This window comes from Schistocerca americana, chromosome 1, assembly GCF_021461395.2.
Source record: "Schistocerca americana isolate TAMUIC-IGC-003095 chromosome 1, iqSchAmer2.1, whole genome shotgun sequence".
NCBI classification, from domain to species: Eukaryota; Metazoa; Arthropoda; class Insecta; order Orthoptera; family Acrididae; genus Schistocerca; species Schistocerca americana.
The window spans coordinates 1,032,887,989-1,032,908,795 of record NC_060119.1 but is presented as its reverse complement, the minus strand read 5'-3'; the positions used below and the strand labels follow the sequence as shown (position 1 = coordinate 1,032,908,795).

The following is a 20,807-nucleotide window of genomic DNA, read 5'->3' as shown; positions in this document are numbered from 1 at the left end:
ACTCCTTCGGTATCTAACTTCAGCCTGTCCAGTTACCTTTTTAAAGTATCTTACCTTCCTGCTCGACTAAGGAGATTAATATAGTTAATAATTACGCGCCAAATTATTCTGTCTTGAATGATTTTATTAGCTGACAATGGTTGACGAGATGAGATTAAGTATTGCATAAAATCAATTTGCTGATTTACATACAATTTACATTTGAAAAAAAATATTTGATGGGGAATTTTCTAGGTTTTTACGGGATAAGGTTACCTATATTTGAAAATTACACAATTTGTTTCAAAATTAAAGTTATTTTGATGGAGGAAAGTCGCTTTGTTAGTTTTCGGATGATTTAGACGGGATGGAACGTGGTCCTCCCCCAGCCATGCGCCGCCTGCCCTTCCCTCCGCCGACAACTGCAGTGACTCACGGGACGGCCCGCCGCGACACGCCGAGGAGAAAGCGAGAGCGCGGAAAACAAAGGAGCGGCCGTCCGATCTTGACCTCAGGCAGACACCGCCGCTGCAACACGGCCAGCCCTCGGCTCTCGGCCCTCCCACACCCACGCCGCCTGCCCGTGATGAAGCTGTGGAGGCGCTCCGTGCCGGAAAACGGGCGCCGCGACCCACGCACGCACTCCCTCCACTCCTAATCGTCGCGGCCAAACCGGTTCCCTCGCCAAGCCAAACCAAACCGACAGCACTCCGTCTCCCGCACGTCGCCCGTACTGTACCTGCCAAGTAACAGCGCCTTTCTGTTCTGCCGGCTACGTCTACCGCCACAGCTTCATTCATGCACTGCGTATGTGGGTACCGCCTGGTAGAATTTTGCACAGAGCACAACTTAATCATAGCTGACACTTGGTTCAAGAATCATGAAAGATGGTTGTATACATGGAAGAATTCTGGAGACACTAGAAGGTATCAGATAGATTATATAATGGTAAGACAGAGATTTAGGAACCAGGTTTTAAATTGCAAGACATTTCCAGAGGCAGATGTGGACTCTGACCACAATCTATTGGTTATGACCTGTAGATTAAAACTGAAGAAACTGCAAAAAGGTGGGAATTTAAGGAGATGGGACCTGGATAAACTGAAAGAACCAGAGGTTGTACAGAGTTTCAGGGAGAGCATAAGGGAACAATTGTCAGGAATGGGGGAAAGAAATACAGTAGAAGAAGAATGGGCAGCTTTGAGGGATGAAGTAGTGAAGGCAGCAGACGATCAAGTAGGTAAAAAGACGAGGGCTAGTAGAAATCCTTCGGTAACAGAAGAAATATTGAATTTAATTGATGAAAGGAGAAAATATAAAAATTCAATAAATGAAGCAGGCAAAAAGGAATACAAACGTCTCAAAAATGAGATCGACAGGAAGTGCAAAATGGCTAAGCAGGGATGGCTAGAGGACAAATGTAAGGATGTAGAGGCGTATCTCACTAGGGGTAAGATAGATACTGCCTACAGGAAAATTAAAGAGACCTTTGGAGATACGAGAACCACTTGTATGAATATCAAGAGCTCAGATGGAAACCTAGTTCTAAGCAAAGAAGGGAAAGCAGAAAGGTGGAAGGAGTATATAGAGGCTCTATACAAGGGCGATGTACTTGAGGACAATATTATGGAAATTGAAGAAGATGTAGACGAAGATGAAATGGGAGATACGATACTGCGTGAAGAGTTTGACAGAGCACTGAAAGACCTGAGTCGAAACAAGGCCCCCGGAGTAGACAACATTCCATTGGAACTACTGACTGCCTTGGAAGAGCCAGTCCTGACAAAACTACCATATGGTGAGCAAGATGTATGAGACAGGCGAAATACCCTCAGACTTCAAGAAGAATATAATAATTCCAATCCCAAAAAAAGCAGTTGTTGACAGATGTGAAAATTACCGAACAATCAGTTTAATAAGCCACAGCTGCAAAATACTAACAGTAATTCTTTACAGACGAATGGAAAAACTGGTAGAAGCCGACCTTGGGGAAGATCAGTTTGGATTCCGTAGAAATGTTGCAACACGTGAGGCAATACTGACCTTACGACTTATCTTAGAAGAAAGATTAAGGAAAGGCAAACCTACGTTTCTAGCATTTGTAGACTTAGAGAAAGCTTTTGACAATGTTGACTGGAATACTCTCTTTCAAATTCTAAAGGTGGCAGGGGGAAAATACAGGGAGCGAAAGGGTATTTACAATTTGTACAGAAACCAGATGGCAGTTATAAGAGTCGAGGGACATGAAAGGGAAGCAGTGGTTGGGAAGGGTGTAAGACAGGGTTGTAGCCTCTCCCCGATGTTATTCAATCTGTATATTGAGCAAGCAGTAAAACAAAAGAAAAATTCGGAGTAGGTATTAAAATCCATGGAGAAGAAATAAAAACTTTGAGGTTCGCCGATGACATTGTAATTCTGTCAGAGACAGCGAAGGACTTGGAAGAGCAGTTGAATGGAATGGACAGTGTCTTGAACATAAGCAAAACGAGGATAATGAAATGTAGTCGAATTAAGTCGGGTGATGCTGAGGGAATTAGATAAGGAAATGAGACACTTAAAGTAGTAAAGGAGTTTTGCTATTTGGGGAGCAAAATAACTGATGATGGTCGAAGTAGAGAGGATATAAAATGTAGACTGGCAAAGGCAAGGAAAGTGTTTCTGAAGAAGAGAAATTTGTTAACATCGAGTATAGATTTAAGTGTCAGGTAGTCATTTCTGAAAGTATTTGAATGGAGTGTAGCCATGTATAGAAGTGAAACATGGACGATAAATAGTTTGAACAAGAAGAGAATAGAAGCTTTCGAAATGTGATGCTACAGAAGAATACTGAAGATTAGATGGGTAGATCACATAACTAATTAGGAAGTATTGAATAGGATTGGGGAGAAGAGAAGTTTGTGGCGCAACTTCATTAGAAGAAGGGATCGGTTGGTAGGACATGTTCTGAGGCATCAAGGGATCACCAATTTAGTATTGGAGGGCAGCGTGGAGGGTAAAAATCGTAGAGGGAGACCAAGAGATGAATACACTAAGCAGATTCAGAAGGATGTAGGTTGCAGTAGGTACTGGGAGATGAAGAAGCTTGCACAGGATAGAGTAGCATGGAGAGTTGCATCAAACCAGTCTCAGGACTGAAGACCACAACAACAAGAACAACAACATGTGGGTACCACACTAAAGCTAATTGCAGCGCACATCTAATACTAGGACACCGACATAATGCGACGTATTTCTTCATTTCATTCTTAAGCAGGAAACGCGAAACGCTGTGAAAGACCATCTCACTGCTTTCTTCCTCCTCTCTTTGATTCTGTTGCAGTTTCGTTCGGAGTTTCAAGCACACTTTTCCATACATTCTCGTCTTGCCTGAACAGCCGACAGGGGGTTCCAGCTGGCTGTCCTTTCGCAGTATATTTTCGTATGCTCATTGCTAAAACGTGTTTTCAGCTCATACGTATGCTTAGCCTAGAGCCAATGGACTACATAGTACAGGCAGACGGACGACGAATGAGTATTCGACCGGTGCCTGTTGGAATGTAATTGCCAGTATCAAATAGTACTGGAGAACACGACACGCATAACTTGCGTACAGCACAACACATACAAATCTTTCATTTTCATGATTTCCGTTTTGATTCTTTCCGTTGTTTTTAGCTTTGCACAACTATTGCTAAATTTTGATTAGTTTTCAGAGATTAATATCATGATCATGATGATAATAATGTATTTTGCCCTAGGGCAGTGCTTCACATGTAGCTCACCATCTACATATCCATCAAATCACATTTAAGGGCCTGGCAAAGGGTTCATCGAACCACCATCACAATTCTCTATTATTCCAATCTCGTATAGCGCGCGGGAAGAATCAACACCCATATCTTTCCGTACGAGCTCTGATTTCCCTTATTTTATCTTGGTGATCGTTCCTCCCTACCTAAGTCGGTGTCAACAAAATATTTTCGCATTCGCAGGAGAAAGTTGGTGATTGGAATTTCGTTAGAAGATTCCGTCGCAACGAAAAACGAATTTCTTTTAATGATGTCCATCCCAAACCCTGTATCATTTCTGTGACACTCTCCCCCATATTTCGCGATAATACAAAATGTGCTGCCTTTCTTTGAACTTTCTCGATGCACTCCGTCAATCCTGTCTGTTAAGGATCCCACACTGCGCAGCAGTATTCTAAAAGACGACGGACTAGCGTAGTGTAGACAGTCTCCTTAGTAGGTCTGCTACATTTTCTAAGTGTCCTCCCAATAAAACGCAGTCTCTGGTTAGCCTTACCCACAACATTTTCTGTGTGTTCCTTCCAATTTAAATTGTTCGGGCCGCGTGGGATTAGCCGAGCGGTCTGAGGCGCTACAATCATGGACTGTGCGGCTGGTCCCGGCGGAGGTTCGAATCCTCCCTCGGGCATGGGTGTCTGTGTTTGTCCTTAGGATAATTTAGTTAAGTAGTGTGTAAGCTTAGGGACTGATGACCTTAGCAGTTAAGTCCCATAAGATTTCACACACATTTGAAAATTTTTAAATTGTTCGTAATTGTAATACCTAGGTATTTAGTTGAATTTACGGCTTTTAGATTAGACTGATTTACCGTGTAACCGAAGTTTAACGCTTTCCTTTTAGTACTTATGTGGATGACCTCACACTTTTCGTTATTTAATATCAACTGCCACTTTTCGCACCATTCCGATATTTCTTGTAAATCGATTTGCAGTTTGTTTTGATCTTCTGATGACTTTATTAGTCGATAAACGACTGCGTCATCTGCAAACAACCAAAGACGGCTGCTCAGATTGTCTCCCAAATCGTTTATATAGATAAGGAACAGCAAAGGGCCTTTAACACTACCTTGGAGAACGCCAGAAATCACTTATGTTTTACTCGATGACTTTCCGTCAATTACTACGAGCTGTGACCTCTCTGACAGGAAATCACAGATCCAGTCACATAACTGAGACGATATTCCACAAGCACGCAATTTCACTACGGGCCGCTTGTGTGGTACAGTGTCAGAAGCCTTCGGGAAATCCAGAAATACTGAATCGATCTGAAATCCCTTGTCAATAGCACTTCATGTGAATAAAGAGCTAGTTGTGCTTCACAGGAACGATGTTTTCTAAACCAATGTTGACTGTGAGTCAATAGACCGTTTTCTTCGAGGTAATTATGTTCGAACACAATATGTGTTCTAAAATCCTGCTGCATATCGACGTTAACGATATGGGCCTGTAATTTAGTGGATTACTCCTACATGCAGTCCTGTCATTTGCTACCCTCTTCCTTTCATCATAGTTGTTTTCTGTCCTTACACTCTTTTCATCCAATGTCCAAGCCAACTGTGTTTCATTCTCCTGATTACATTTAAAATTTCTCTCTCCTCCCCCCACTCATCTCAACACCAAATTTCTCTCTTTCTCTACCCATTTTATCCTTTCCATGCTCCTACATCTACATCTACATCTACATTTATAATCCGCAAGCCACCCAACGGTGTGTGGCGGAGGGCACATTACGTGCCACTGTCATTACCTCCCTTTCCTGTTCCAGTCGCGTATGGTTCGCGGGAAGAACGACTGTCTGAAAGCCTCCGTGCGCGATCGAATCTCTCTAATTTTACATTCGTGATCTCCTCGGGAGGTATAAGTAGGGGGAAGCAATATATTCGATACCTCATCCAGAAACGCACCCCCTCGAAACCTGGCGAGCAAGCTACACCGCGATGCAGAGCGCCTCTCTTGCAGAGTCTGCCACTTGAGTTTGTTAAACATCTCCGTAACGCTATCACGGTTACCAAATAACCCTGCGAAGAAACGCGCCGCTCTTCTTTCGATCTTTTCTATGTCCTCCGTCAACCCGATCTGGTACGGATCCCACACTGATGAGCAATACTCAAGTGTAGGTCGAACGAGTGTTTTGTAAGCCACCTCCTTTGTTGATGGACTACATTTTCTAAGGACTCTCCCAATGAATCTCAACCTGGTACCCGCCTTACCAACAATTAATTTTATATGATCATTCAACTTCAAATCGTTCCGCACGCATACTCCCAGATATTTTACAGAGGTAACTGCTACCAGTGTTTGTTCCGCTATCATATAATCATACAATAAAGGATCCTTCTTTCTATGTATTCGCAATACATTACATTTGTCTATGTTAAGGGTCAGTTGTCACTCCCTGCACCAAGTGCCTATCCGCTGCAGATTTTCCTGCATTTCGCTACAATTTTCTAATGCTGCAACTTCACTGTATACTACGCATCATCCGCGAAAAGCCGCATGGAACTTCCGACACTATCTACTAGGTCATTTATATATATTGTGAAAAGCAATGGTCCCATAACACTCCCCTGTGGCACGTCAGAGGTTACCTTAACGTCTGTAGACGTCTCTCCATTGGTAACAACATGCTGTGTTCTGTTTGCTAAAAACTCTTCAATCCAGCCACACAGCTGGTCTGATATTCCGTAGGCTCTTACTTTGTTTATCAGGCGACAGTGCGGAACTGTATCGAACGCCTTCCGGAAGTCAAGAAAAATAGCATCTACCTGGGAGCCTGTATCTAATAGTTTCTGGGTCTCATGAACAAATAAAGCGAGTTGGGTCTCACACGATCGCTGTTTCCGGAATCCATGTTGATTCCTACATAGTAGATTCTGGGTTTCCAAAAACGACATGATACTCGAGCAAAAGACATGTTCTAAAATTCTACAACAGATCGACGTCAGAGATATAGGTCCATAGTTTTGCGCATCTGCTCGACGACCCTTCTTGAAGACTGGGACTACTTGTGCTCTTTTCCAATCATTTGGAACCTTCCGTTCCTCTAGAGACTTGCGGTACACGGCTGTTAGAAAGGGGCAAATTCTTTCGCGTACTCTGTGTAGAATCGAATTGGTATCCCGTCAGGTCCAGTGGACTTTCCTCTGTTGAGTGATTCCAGTTGCTTTTCTATTCCTTGGATACTTATTTCGATGTCAGACATTTTTTCGTTTGTGCGAGGATTTAGAGAAGGAACTGCAGTGCGGTCTTCCTCTGTGAAACAGCTTTGGAAAAAAGTGTTTAGTATTTCAGCTTTACGCGTGTCATCCTCTGTTTCAATGCCATCATCATCCCGGAGTGTCTGGATATGCTGTTTCGAGCCACTTACTGATTTAACGTAAGACCAGAACTTCCGAGGATTTTCTGTCAAGTCGGTACATAGAATTTTACTTTCGAATTCACTGAACGCTTCACGCATAGACCCTCCTTACGCTAACTTTGACATCGTTTAGCTTCTGTTTGTCTGAGAGGTTTTGGCTGCGTTTAAACTTGGAGTGAAGCTCTCTTTGCTTTCGCAGTAGTTTCCTAACTTTGTTGTTGTACCACGGTGGGTTTTTCCCGTCCCTCACAGTTTTACTCGGCACGTACCGGTCTAAAACGCATTTTACGATTGCCTTGAACTTTTTCCATAAACACTCAACATTGTCAGTGTCGGAACAGAAATTTTCGTTTTGATCTGTTAGGTAGTCTGAAATCTGCCTTCTATTACTCTTGCTAAACAGATAAACCTTCCTCCCTTTTTTTATATTCCTATTAACTTCCATATTCAAGGATGCTGCAACGACCTTATGACCACTGATTCCCAGTTCTGCACATACAGAGTCGAAAAGTTCGGGTCTGTTTGTTATCAGCAGGTCCAAGATGTTATCTCCACGAGTCGGTTCTCTGTTTAATTGCTCGAGGTAATATTTGGATAGTGCACTCAGTATAATGTCACTCGATGCTCTGTCCCTACCACCCGTCCTAATCATCTGAGTGTCCCAGTCTATATCTGGTAAATTGAAATCTCCACCTAAGACTATAACATGCTGAGAAAATTTATGTGAAATGTATTCCAAATTTTCTCTCAGTTGTTCTGCCACTAATGCTGCTGAGTCGGGAGGTCGGTAAAAGGAGCCAATTATTAACCTAGCTCGGTTGTTGAGTGTAACCTCCACCCATAATAATTCACAGGAACTATCCACTTCTACTTCACTACAGGATGAACTACTACTAACAGCGACGAACACTCCACCACCGGTTGCATGCAATCTATCCTTTCTAAACACCGTCTGTACCTTTGTAAAAACTTCGGCAGAATTTATCTCTGGCTTCAGCCAGCTTTCTGTACCTATAACGATTTCAGCTTCGGTGCCTTCTATCAGCGCTTGAAGTTCCGGTACTTTACCAACGCAGCTTCGACAGTTTACAATTACAATACCGATTGCTGCTTGGTCCCCGCATGTCCTGACTTTGCCCCGCACCCGTTGAGGCTGTTGCCCTTTCTGTACTTGCCCAAGGCCATCTAACCTAAAAAACCGCGCAGCCCAAGCCACACAACCCCTGCTACCCGTGTAGCCGCTTGTTGCGTGTAGTGGACTCCTCACCTATCCAGCGGAACCGGAAACCCCACCACCCTATGGCGCAAGTCGAGGAATCTGCAGGCCACACGGTCGTAGAACCGTCTCAGCCTCTGATTCAGACCCTCCACGGAGCTCTGTACCAAAGGTCCGCAGTCAGTCCTGTCGACGATGCTGCAGATGGTGAGCTCTGCTTTCATCCCGCTAGCGAGACTGGCAGTCTTCACCAAATCAGATAGCCGCCGGAAGCCAGAGAGGATTTCCTCCGATCCATAGCGACACACATCATTGGTGCCGACATGAGCGACCACCTGCAGATGGGTGCACCCTGTACCCTTCATGGCATCCGGAAGGACCCTTTCCACATCTGGAATGATTCCCCCCGGTATGCACACGGAGTGCACATTGGTTTTCTTCCCCTCTCTTGCTGCCATATCCCTAAGGGGCCCTATTACGCGCCTGACGCTGGAGCTCCCAACTACCAGTAAGCCCACCCTCTGCGACCGCTCGGATCTTGCAGACTGAGGGGCAACCTCTGGAACAGGACAAGCAGCCATGTCAGGCCGAAGGTCAGTATCAGCCTGAGACAGAGCCTGAAACCGGTTCGTCAGACAAACTGGAGAGGCCTTCCGTTCAGCCCTCCGGAATGTCTTTCGCCCCCTGCCACACCTTGAGACGATCTCCCACTCTACCACAGGTGAGGGATCAGCCTCAATGCGGGCAGTATCCCAGGCAACCACAGTCGTAGTCCGATCAGGGGATGCGTGGGACGAGCTGGCCGTCCCCGACAAACCCCCATCCGGACCCCCACAGTGAGGCCCATTGGCAACAGCCTCAAGCTGTGTGACCGAAGCCAACACTGCCTGAAGCTGGGCTCGAAGGGATGCCAACTCAGCCTGCATCCGAACACAGCAGTTGCAGTCCCTATCCATGCTAAAAGCTGTTGTGCAAAGAACGTCTGAACTAATCTACAGAGAGCGCAAACAAATCGACACAAAATTTAAACGGTTATTAAAATACAAGATTGCCTAGTAAATGCAGTAATGGTGCTACTTGCGCACTGCTGACACACTGCTCGGCGGCGGAAGGAGACTACGCGATTTTACACTATTCAGGTACTAAAACGCGATGCTACAACTCCCAAATACTATAACACGCCCGAAATTTATGAATTAAACAATGCAAGTACCAAAAACACGCAAAGAAATTAAGAATTACACTATGTAACAAATGAGTGAGCTAGGAGTATACGACTTGCTGCTGCAGCTGCTTATCCAACGGCGGCAGGGAGCCTCTGAATCCACATCTCAAATGCTTCCATTCATCTTTCTTCCTCTACCCTCAGTAGCCATATCTCAGTTCCGTATATTGGCACGGTCAACCAATAACATTCATAGATGGACTACGCAATGTTTCAGTCTACCCGCGTTATTTTTTTGCCGAAAATTCCAGTCCTGTAACAGCAATTAACGTTCGTAAACTGTTCACTATATGATCAAACCCGCATTCTCACCAGGACAACCCCTGGTACACGCAGTTTTTATCCGATTTCTTTTTATGGCGCGCCTACGTGGTATTGATATCAGATATATTATAAGTGGCTTATACGAACATATATTTCTTTCCCTCTATTATTAATAGCGTTGTTCAGGGCAGTCTCCGCTCTTCTTCTTCTTTCTTTCTTCCTTCCTTCCTTCGCTGTGGTTGCCGCTGTCATTCCCATGCTCTCACTGGGCAATGATGTTTCCCCATTCCCAATGCCGCTTCAGTCTACGCTCCTGTAATTGTTCAAGGTCAATTTACTCGTACGTCTTCTACAAGAGACTCGTGTAGGTGTAAGACGGGGCTGCAGCCTTTCGCATCTACTGTTCAATCTACACATCGAAGAAACAAAATGTAAACGCCAGTCTCGAATTAGGCCTTAGGCCAGTTCCGATTGGCTGACAGCTGCCTACAAGGCAGTGCGAGGAGATACTTGTGATCGTAGGACATGTGACCAGCAAGTCGCCATTCCTCCGGTCGTTATTGCCAATAGCTGAAACCTGCCGCTTCTTTATTTAAGCTGCTAAGTAGATTCGTTGATGACATTGCTGTCTTGAGTGAAAATGAGGAAGAACTGCAGGACCTGTTAAATGGAATGAAATTCGTAATGAGCACACACTAGAAACAGAGTGAACCGAAGAAAACTAAAAGTAAGGAAGAGTAGCAGAAATGGGACTAGCGATAAACTTAACTTTAAAATTAAGAACCAAAATGTAGACGTGAAGGAATTCAGGTACCTTCTGCTAACGGACGAACCAAAAGAGACTTTAAAGCAGATTAGTACAGGCAAAGAGCATTCTTGGGCAAAAGAAATCCACTAGTATCGAACAAGTCTGAGGAATGAATTTCTGAGAATATTCGTTTGGTGCAGAAGATTGTATGGTAGTGAATCAAGGACTGTGGGAAAACTGAAAAAGAAGCGAATCGGTTTGAGATGTGTTGCTGTAGAAAGATCTAACTAGTAATTGAAGTAGGGTGTAAAAACTACCTTGTGGTGAAGATCTTGGCTCAGGAGATGAATTAGGGTCGGGTCGCATCAAGCAACCAAAAAGACTGAGGGAGAAAAAGGAAAAAAAAAACCGCTTCATCGATTTATCTGTGTCGCTGTCCATGTCTCCCACCTCCTCTCCTCTCGCCATGCCACAGGGTAATAAACTACGAATAATTGATTCTCGGAGGCTCTCATGGTGTCAGACAAGCCTGAGTCAGAATTATATGCATCTTATGAATCAAATTATTTTTTTAAATTTAAGCTGATGGCCAGTTAGACGTATAATGCAATATACCTAAATGACTTTCGGGATCTCTTACAATTTGCCGATTCTATTCGCAAGCAAATGGTGTTTATAATAAACTGGTGCGAAAAACTTAATGACGAAACTAACTTTCGCATGATATGTCACTGCCTAGTAACACAGCTCAATGAAACATGGACCATATACAGACAGAGCTGCTGCAGTATGATACACAAGGTAACTAAAAGAAATAGGCAATGAGACGAACAGAACTGACTCTCTTATTCAAAGACAGTGATTACACTGAAGTCACCGCGCTTCATGACGCTCCCCTGCACATTACAAACGACTGCACATGGTTCTTAATAGTGTGTGTGAGCACCATGGACGGTTATGCGTACACTGCAATGTGCCCCCTGGTTGGTCACAAGGTTGGTAAGGAGTTCTTGTCGTGGGGAGTTCCATTCCTCAACCAGCTCGTTAACAGCTGTTGGATGGACGTTGGTGCAAGTGGAGCTCGGAAATACGTCTCCCCAACGCACCACACACGTGCCCGATGGGACTAAAGTCGGGGGAACGGGATAGGCCAGTCCATTTGCCGAATATCCTATAATATAACACCTGGACCATCAAAACGATCAATTCTCGGTTGATCCTACAATATCTCCTACCACTTACCGCTTTTTCCATATTTGGCAATGACTTGTATTATGAAAAAAGCCAAGGTGAATTATGTTTCGTAGTCCATCTCCCTCTGTAATTAATGGAATTGAGTCAGTTAGATCATCGGAAGTGCAGGAGCATTCTAGCTCTAACTTCTGGATTTTCTCTGACCATTACACGGAGTTAATGTTGTTTGAAACTAGTTTGACTTGAGATATCTTCTCTGTAATTTCCCTCTTATTGCTGCACATCCTCATTTCTATTACATTAATATATCTAAATATGTTTGAATTAATTTTTGTATTTAAAAAATACCGATAATGTATCTCCTGTGGAATTAAAGTGACTTTTACCTCCTTACAACATTATTAACTACCTTTAGGTTTCAGTACAATATTTTAGGACTAGACACCTAAATTCAAACATTTGTAACACTGTATTACAATTTCAACAAGAAGAAAACAGTATTTCTGTAGAAACTAAAATCTAAAGAAAATAAATCTGTTCCTTGAAAAGAAGCTGTGTGTCGTGATAAAAAAAAGAAAAAAGAAAAAGCTTTCTTTGAGGATGTCTTACTGCAACTTTTTATTATTTACTAACCACTTTTCGGATTCTGATTCCATCCTCAGATCACAACTGCACCGATCAGACTCTTGACTTGCATTCGGGACGAGTGCGTTTCAAATCCTCATCCAGTCTATCGCAAGTGCGCTTCCCGTAGCTTCCAAAAATCGATTGAGGCAAATACCAGGACGGTACCTTTGATTACAAGGACATAACCAGTGTCCTTCCCCTATGCGAACTTGGGCTGCAACTCTAATTACATCATCAATTGGACGCTAAATCCTAATCAACAAGCCTGTCACAACTTCAGCTAAAATAATCTGTCGGAAAGACGGAAGAATTAGGTAGCAAAAGGGTGCATGCGCATTTGTGTACAATTTATTTATTCAAGAATAAATTTTTAGATCGTAAAACAAATTTGATACTAGTGCTTTCATTATTTAATGTTCTCATGTACTAGGCTCGTTCAGTAAATGATGGACCAATAAAATTTTGCAGTCGTTAGTATTACACAGGAAAACGTACTTTTAAGTGGTTCAAATTTGATGCGCGAAGTTTCGAACAGGTTCGACAGGTGTCAGAGCCGCGGTGAACCAGCAAAATGGCGTCTACGCAAGACGTTCGTCACAAGGAAAGTGCTGTAATTGAATTCTCGGTTACGACGAAAGTAACAGTAGTGAACATCTACAAACGTTTGTGTACAGAGTACTGTAACGATGCAGTTAATAAAACTGTTGGGCGATCAATAAGGAGACATAATACGCCAGAAATTGCAGAAAATGAGCTCCATGCTCGACCACGTTTGAGGCGTCCTGTCACAGCCACTGCTCCAGACACGACAAACCGTGCTTTTACCATTATTCGCGCAGACCGGATCAATACAACTCGCCTTAAGGTTCTACACCTATCAGTGACGGTTGGAAGCGCTAGTGCAATGACAGACTATCATAATCAATAATAACATCCTCTCTTTCAGGAGTGCTAGTTCTGCAAGGTTCGCAGGAGAGCTTCTGTAAAGTTCGGAAGATAGGAGACGAGGTACTGGCGGAAGTAAAGCTGTGAGGACGGGGCGTGAGTCGTGCTTGGGTAGCTCAGTTGGTAGAGCACTTGCCCGCGAAAGGCAAAGGTCCACAGTTCGAGTCTCGGTCCGGCACACAGTTTTAATCTGCCAGGAAGTTTCATAATCAAAGGTGTGCTCAAGATTGATTACACGAATGCTCACGAGACACTGAGATATTCAAAGAAAAGCCACTTCATCTTAACTATTGGAGCAGTTTGAGGCCAATGGAGAGGTATTTCTGTCATGAATTGATACACGTGACGGAACCTGGTTCATCACTTCGAGTCTAAAAGAAGTGACACCACAGAACTTACAAGTACATGGCGAAATTAGGTTGGACACCACTGTGTCATCCGACATATAGCCCAGACCTGGCACTCTCTGATTTCTATCCGTCTGGACGACTACGTGACAATTTGAAGATTATGAGAGCGTAACTCATGCAGTGAAAATATGGCTACGAGCATAGAACAAGAGCTTTTACAAACAGGGAATACATGCTCTTTGTAACGCTGGCGTTTAGTTCTAGAACGTGACGTAGACTATGTATGTAGAAGAACAGTACATGTACATGAAATGTTGACTTACATCATCACCGAATTGTAACTCTCAAGAATAACTATGTTCTGAGAAAAAAATGTGGAGTATTATTTACTAAACGATCCTCCAATGAATAAATGTTGTTAAAGGTGACAACATAATGAAAAAAATTGGGTTATTAATCTGAAACTGATCTGAGATCCATAATGTGCCTAAAATTATTTAAAGAAACAACCGAAGTCATGAAACGAGCAACGTCGCACAGTCATTAAGAAATTACGCTGTTCTGGAGATGATGGTTCTAAAACTGTCCCCAGGCATCTAGATCTAGGTTTCTACCTCTTTCCCTAATTGCTTCGCATCTGTGATAGGAGAGCTGTCAACGAGACAAATGTCCACCACGCCCTTTTCTGACTTCCTGTATTGGGGGGGTGAGGGGCTAGACAGTCGAGAACGAGCCACCGAGCTCGTTAACAAGTGATACTCTTCGTTCAATTTCCTTGGGAGACACTCAAGCACAATTCTCAATTCTTTGTCATATATAAGGGGTACTCAAAAGAAAACGAGACCGATGGAGAAAAGTAAGTAAACTGTGTATTATTTATCCCACTGTGGAACAATACGGTCAGTGCTTTCATGGAAAAATGGTTGCTGGTGCCTGCGGAACCATGATTGTGCCCTGGCGTGTTCCTCTTCGTCCGAATCAAATCGATGACCACGAATGTCTTTCTTTAAGATTCCAAAAAAATGGAAATCGCATGGGGGAGAGATCGACACTGTATTGAGGATGTGTAAGGGCTTTCCAGCGAAACTTCTACAGTCGGGTGAATATTATCCTGCAACATTCCCATGCGTTTGGACTTTATGGTGCACCTAATTTTTTGTAGTGTCCCTGCACCGCTGTACATTACTTGTGGCGCTGTCCTTCAGAAAGTCAATGAGCACCTGGTTGATGAACGGCATCATGCTGTTGCAAGATAATGCGTACCCACATGTTGCCAAGGTTGTTTCGACTACGCTGCAGACATTTCGCTGCGAAAGCGTTACATATCCTCCATACGTCTTTGATCTCTTCCGAAGCTATTTCCATATTTTTGGAGTCGTCGGTTTGCTTCGGACGAAGTAGTGCAACCCAGGGTAGAACCACGGTTCCGTAGGCAATCACAAACATTTCCTCATGAAAGCATTGACGTCTTGTCTCACAGTAGGATAAATGTGCTAGAAGTTATGACAATAGCTTCTGAAATAATAATGTTTACTTACTTTTTGCCTACACGCCCCGTTATCGTTTGACTGTCGCCTATGCTAATAAGATAACCTTCCCATTTCTCCACTGCTGCTCAACAAGAAGAACTGCGTCTATTTTAACAAGCAAAATTAATTTCGAAGCTTTCTCAGTATGCAGTAATCCAGTCCACTGTTGTGTATACCGAACAAGACCAACCCTATAAAGTTAAAAATGTGTGTGAAATCTTATGGGACTTAACTGCTAAGGTCATCAGTCCCTAAGCTTACACACTACTTAAGCTAAATTATCCTAAGCACAAACACACACACACACACACACACACACACACACACACACACACACACACCCATGCCCGAGGGAGGACTCTAACCTCCGCCGGGACAAGCCGCACAGTCCATGACTGCAGCGCCTTAGACCGCTCGGCTCAACCCATTTAAGTTTACGACATAAAGGAATTACAGACATTGGCTGCGAGTGGGCATTGATTAGATCAGTTGGGAAGGTTGAAAATTTATACTGGATGGGGATTAAAACCCGGGTCTCCTGCTTACCAGGCAGATGCGCTGGCCACTGCGCCATCTGGACACAGCGGTCATCGCTACTGCACAGACTAACCTAGCTCGCCTCCCGTCACACCTAAATTCTCAACCTATTCACACGCTACGAGCGTAGTGTCCCTTGCCCATTACCCTCACTACTCGCGGCATTTCGCTGATTCCCGTAAGAGTTCGAGCCTGATGTGTATCCGCACTGAAGAGATCGTACATCATTTAAGTATCTCATTCTGATGGCGGTTGTTCTCCTCACTTGACTATGGTCAAGCTTGTTTGTACAGACAACTAATAACTAAAACGACTATTGCTGTCACTGTTTAAAATGAAACTGCGCACATTGCGGCAACTGTGATTTTAAAACTACAACTGCAGCTAACATTTAGAAATTTCGTTTGCACCAGAAACGTCCAGTCTTTAAGATGCTCCAATCGTCTGCCAGAGTGCGAATACGCAAGATCTGGGGCCACAGCTCTTATAGTGTATATGAATGAAGAAATGTCTCTGAGAGTAACTGTTAACATATATTCGAGTCATTAATTAGATTATGCAGCACCTTACGAGCTGTTCAGTCGTAAGTATCAGCTTGTAGAGTGGGAAAGACTGATAAATGAGTGGATGAATGAAACTCATCTAGAACGCTATTCAGTGTCTCTTGCACTGTCCTGTCTGAGATTTCCATTTCGAGTCTGTTCAGAAGCGCATGTGTAGTCAGAAAATACTGCTGTTCGTAAATGTTGCTGGCTATGCTCTCCATTTGGTTCTGAACATTGTTATGATCTTATTAGTGCATTTACGACTCCTTCAAAGTGCCACTTACCTACGTTAATGAATACGTGACGTCTCTTCTCGGAATTCAGCAGATGGCTATTCAGCATTTCAATGAACTTTTGATTGATGCCTCATTGCAAATCAATCTTCGGAAGGGCCCTGAAAAATGAGACGACATTATTATATTTTTTCTAATACAGCAAATATATAAACAGGAATGGGTGAAATATTCATCACAAGTTACAGCTATGGGAGCATAAATCTAGACGCTCCTCTCTGGTAGTCTGGGATACAGTTCTCAACTTTAATACTGATTCACGCTTCATACAGAAGCTTGCAATTTCAGTATGATCAACGCAGCGAATACATCAACCAAAGTAAAATGTTTTAAATCCACGAAATAGTTAATAACATTCATGAGGTTTGTTTTGTTTAGAATAACCGCAACTTTAATATCTCTTAATTTCATTCGTGTAGCCCAATTATGCAGTATCCAAATAACTTTATGAACGAAATTATACAAATAAGTGATCTTTTTCCAAGGACTTTGGGACAAGTAAATAACGGTCGGTAATGAATATTTAGCTTTCTTTTGACGTAAAGAATTTATACCTTATAGCAGCAACGGGTTTAGCTTATGGTATCTGTTCAAAGTGACGAAACCATATTCAGTTCTCATGGCGTCAAAAAAGCCTACGCCAGAACTGTACGCATCTTATGAATCAAAATTAACTTTCATACTATTTTAATTTAAGCTGATGGCCAATTAGATGTATAATTCAGCGTATCTAAATGATAGTCCCTCACAATTTGCCATTTTCGTTCGCATGCAGATCTTCCTCCCGAACAGGCCATGAAGGCCCAAAGGTACCGACCGGCCGCCGTGTCATCCTCAGACCACAGGTGTCACTGGATGCAGATATGGAGGGGCATGCGGTCAGCACACCGCTCTCCCGGCCGTATGCCAGTTTCCGAGACCGGAGCCGCTACTTCTTAACCAAGTAGCTCCTCAGTTTGCCTCACAAGGGCTGAGTGCATCCCGCTACCCAACAGCGCTCGGCAAATCGGATGGTCACCCATCCAAGTGCTAGCCCAGCCCGACAGCGCTCAACTTCGGTGATCTGACGGGAACCGGTGTTACCACTGCGGCAAGGCCGCTGACTTTCGCATGCAGATGGTGTTTATAATATACTGGCGTGTGAAACTTAAGATGAAAGTAATTTTTGCTTGATGTGCCTCTGCCAAGCAACATAGCTCGCTGAAATTTGGACCATGCACAGAAAACTGCTACAGTATAGTTAAGAAGGTAACTGAAGGAAATATGCACGACGACGTAGAGAAATTACACTTAACTCACCGTGATTCATGATGGTCCCTTGGACAGTACGAAAGGTGGTACATGTGTGATCACCACAAACGGCAGGGAATTCTCTACAACGTGCTAACATGCTGGCTACAAGACTGATGAGTTCTTGCAGTAGAGCATTTCATTTCTCCACCAGCGCGGTTGACAACTGCTGAATAGTCATTGGTGCATGTGGAGGTGCTGCTATATGTCTCCCCAACGCATATCAAATGTGCTCGACGGGGTTTAAGACGGAGAACGGACAGGCCAGTCCATTCGCCGAATATATTCTCATGCCAAGAGCTGCTCCACCTGCTCTGTTACGTGTGATAGCGGATTGTTGTTCACGAAAATGAAGTCAGGGCCGGATGCACCTCTGAAAACACGCACATGGGCAACGAGTACAGTGCCGCGATAACTTTGCAAGTGAGTGTAATGCGTTCAAATATGTTGAGGTCAGCACACTCATGCAGCATTATGCCTCCCCACAGCATACCACCTGGACCACCAAAACGATCATGTTTGACAGTGTTTCTGGGGGCATTACGTGTTCCACCTCTCGCCATATAAGGGTACGTTCAGTACGTGACCACGTTGCAGAGCATGCACTGCCGTTCTTGGTGATCACAAACCATAATTAAGAACATATCTCGCTTTTTCTAATGTCCAGAGTACTACCATGAATTGCGCGTAATTTTTTAAAATAAAGTGTCATTTCTATTCGTCCATTTGTGTATTTCTTACTATTACCTTCTTGTCACAGTTCTTTGTACGTATTGTTCAAATTTAATCGAGGTGTGATTACTTGGCAGTGACAAATCATGCATAAGTTACTTTCGTCCTTAAGTATTGCACACCACTGTTATGAACTGGGGTGAAAGAGGCTTAGACAAACAAAGCTCACCAGAAAAATGCCAAAATAAAAAAAACATGCAGTGTTATTATGATGTAAATCAAGCGATTCTATTTGATCACAGGATTACGGTACTCAAATTGTATTTTCTTTAGACGCAGTATTACGATAATTATAGATGAATCTTTATCGCTGTTTTCATCAACAACAATACTTCGTCATTTAAATGGAAGTGGTTATCGGAGTCGGGTTAATTTGACGGCTTTTATATATACAGCGTGGTCCATTGATAGTGACCGGGCCAAATATCTCATGAAATAAGCATCAAACGAAAAAACTACAACGAACGAAACTCGTCTAGTTGGAAGGGGGAAACCAGATGACGCTATGGTTGGCCCGCTAGATGGCGCCGCCATAGGTCAAACGGATATCAACTGCGTTTTTTTTTAAATAGGAGCCCCAATTTTTTATTACATATTCGTGTGGTACGGAAAGAAATATGAATGTTTCAGTTGGACCACTTTTTCGCTTTGTGATAGATGGCGCTGTAATAGTCACAAACATATGGCTCACAATTTTAGACGAACACTTGGTAACAGGTAGATTTTTTTAAATTAAAATACAGAACATAGGTACGTTTGAACATTTTATTTCGGTTGTTCCAGTCTGATACATGTACTTTTGTGAACTTACTATGTATGTGTGTGTGTGTGTGTGTGTGAGAGAGAGAGAGAGAGAGAGAGAGAGAGAGAGAGAGAGAGAATCAGGACTAGCAGTACTCTCACGTCCGGCCTAGTGGGATAGTTAATGGCAGACATGGTCCACGAAATTTATTACGTCCGATGTACAATACGTTAGCAAAGTGGGGTTAATTCGCAAAAGGGAAAACTCAATTCAAAAACTTGGACCACGGGGAGGGCAAATGATGAAGTAAATACAAGTAGGAATACCTGTATGGAAACGGACAGATAACTTCGAGCAATTTTACGTTGTGGGAAAGTGTGTGTTATGTTAATTCAGGTCTAACTTTTATCAAGTTAAAATTTAGGTTATTTTTTACAAAGCAGTTTTCGTCTGAAGAACTGCAATTGATTTTAGGCTGGCGAAGGGCGCAAATAATGCAAAAGAATTACGTCATACGCGGACGGAAATATCCTATGAGGGAGAAGGTAGGACGTTAAAAATACATCAAATGGGCCACATATTTCTCAGTTTCTACACAAGGTTCATTCCATGGTTACCGACTTAAAATATGAATAATTTACATTGAAGTATTATTATGTAAATAAAAAATAGATAGACCTAAATATGACACTACATACAGCGAAGGTCTATGATGGAGCTCTGTTGATTTGCCATAAAACAAAGGAACAGCGTGCTCACAGACGTAACAAAACCTTCATTTTTCATAGAATGACTAATAAATTTGTTGATACTATAGTTTTATACAGAAACAGTTTGTGTTGTGTGTACCATCTGTTTTGAACATCTAATAAACTATGTGTGACCCGTTGAAACAACCATCTTGGTCACACATACGTGTCAGCGATGGTTAGTCGCTATTGTTGCATCTGTTTTCACTTTCTGGGTATTATTTATTATCCAGTTTTACTCTATTGTTGTTCTACACAGGCGCAGATATTAACGACACTGATGTTGCAGTTGGGCAAAACGGGAATCACGGGATTATTTTAATCAATGAAGTAGTCTTAGAGGGAAGATGGTCCAGGTTTCTAGAACTTTCAGTACAGGGTTACGCCGTGGGAACCACCCAGGATGGTTTGAATGTGTCCCTATCGACTTGCAAGTCGCATATTTCTCATTCATCACTCATAGGTTAATTGATTAAAAATGACGAACTCACATGAGCACAACGTGAAGACGTTGTCGACAAACAGCCCCCCATTTCACCCCCCCTTCCCCTCCTCTCCACGGTTCTTCCCATGCCGGTACTGTGTGTGTAAATGTCAGCCAGGCACCTCCACGCGCCACTATAATACGGAGACTTTTTCAAAGCGCTCGCACTTTTTTACGGCTTTCGTGCGCAATGGTCGCGAGAAATGCTCGCAG

At 43.1% G+C, this 20,807-nt stretch overlaps 1 protein-coding gene and 1 pseudogene across 3 annotated transcripts in view; both read right to left on the bottom strand.

The window, feature by feature from the left end:
- LOC124549186 (skin secretory protein xP2-like) overlaps positions 1–20,807 on the bottom strand; it is a 573,354-nt gene that overhangs the window by 409,909 nt on the left and 142,638 nt on the right. For 2 of the 3 annotated variants that reach the window (XM_047125224.1, XM_047125231.1), the window contains exon 2: positions 16,589–16,698. The gene's annotated coding sequence lies outside the window, so the exon portion shown is untranslated. The remainder of the gene's footprint in view (positions 1–16,588; positions 16,699–20,807) is intronic. The other variant, XM_047125225.1, reaches the window with a different exon arrangement.
- Positions 17,584–17,701, bottom strand: LOC124556072 (annotated as a pseudogene).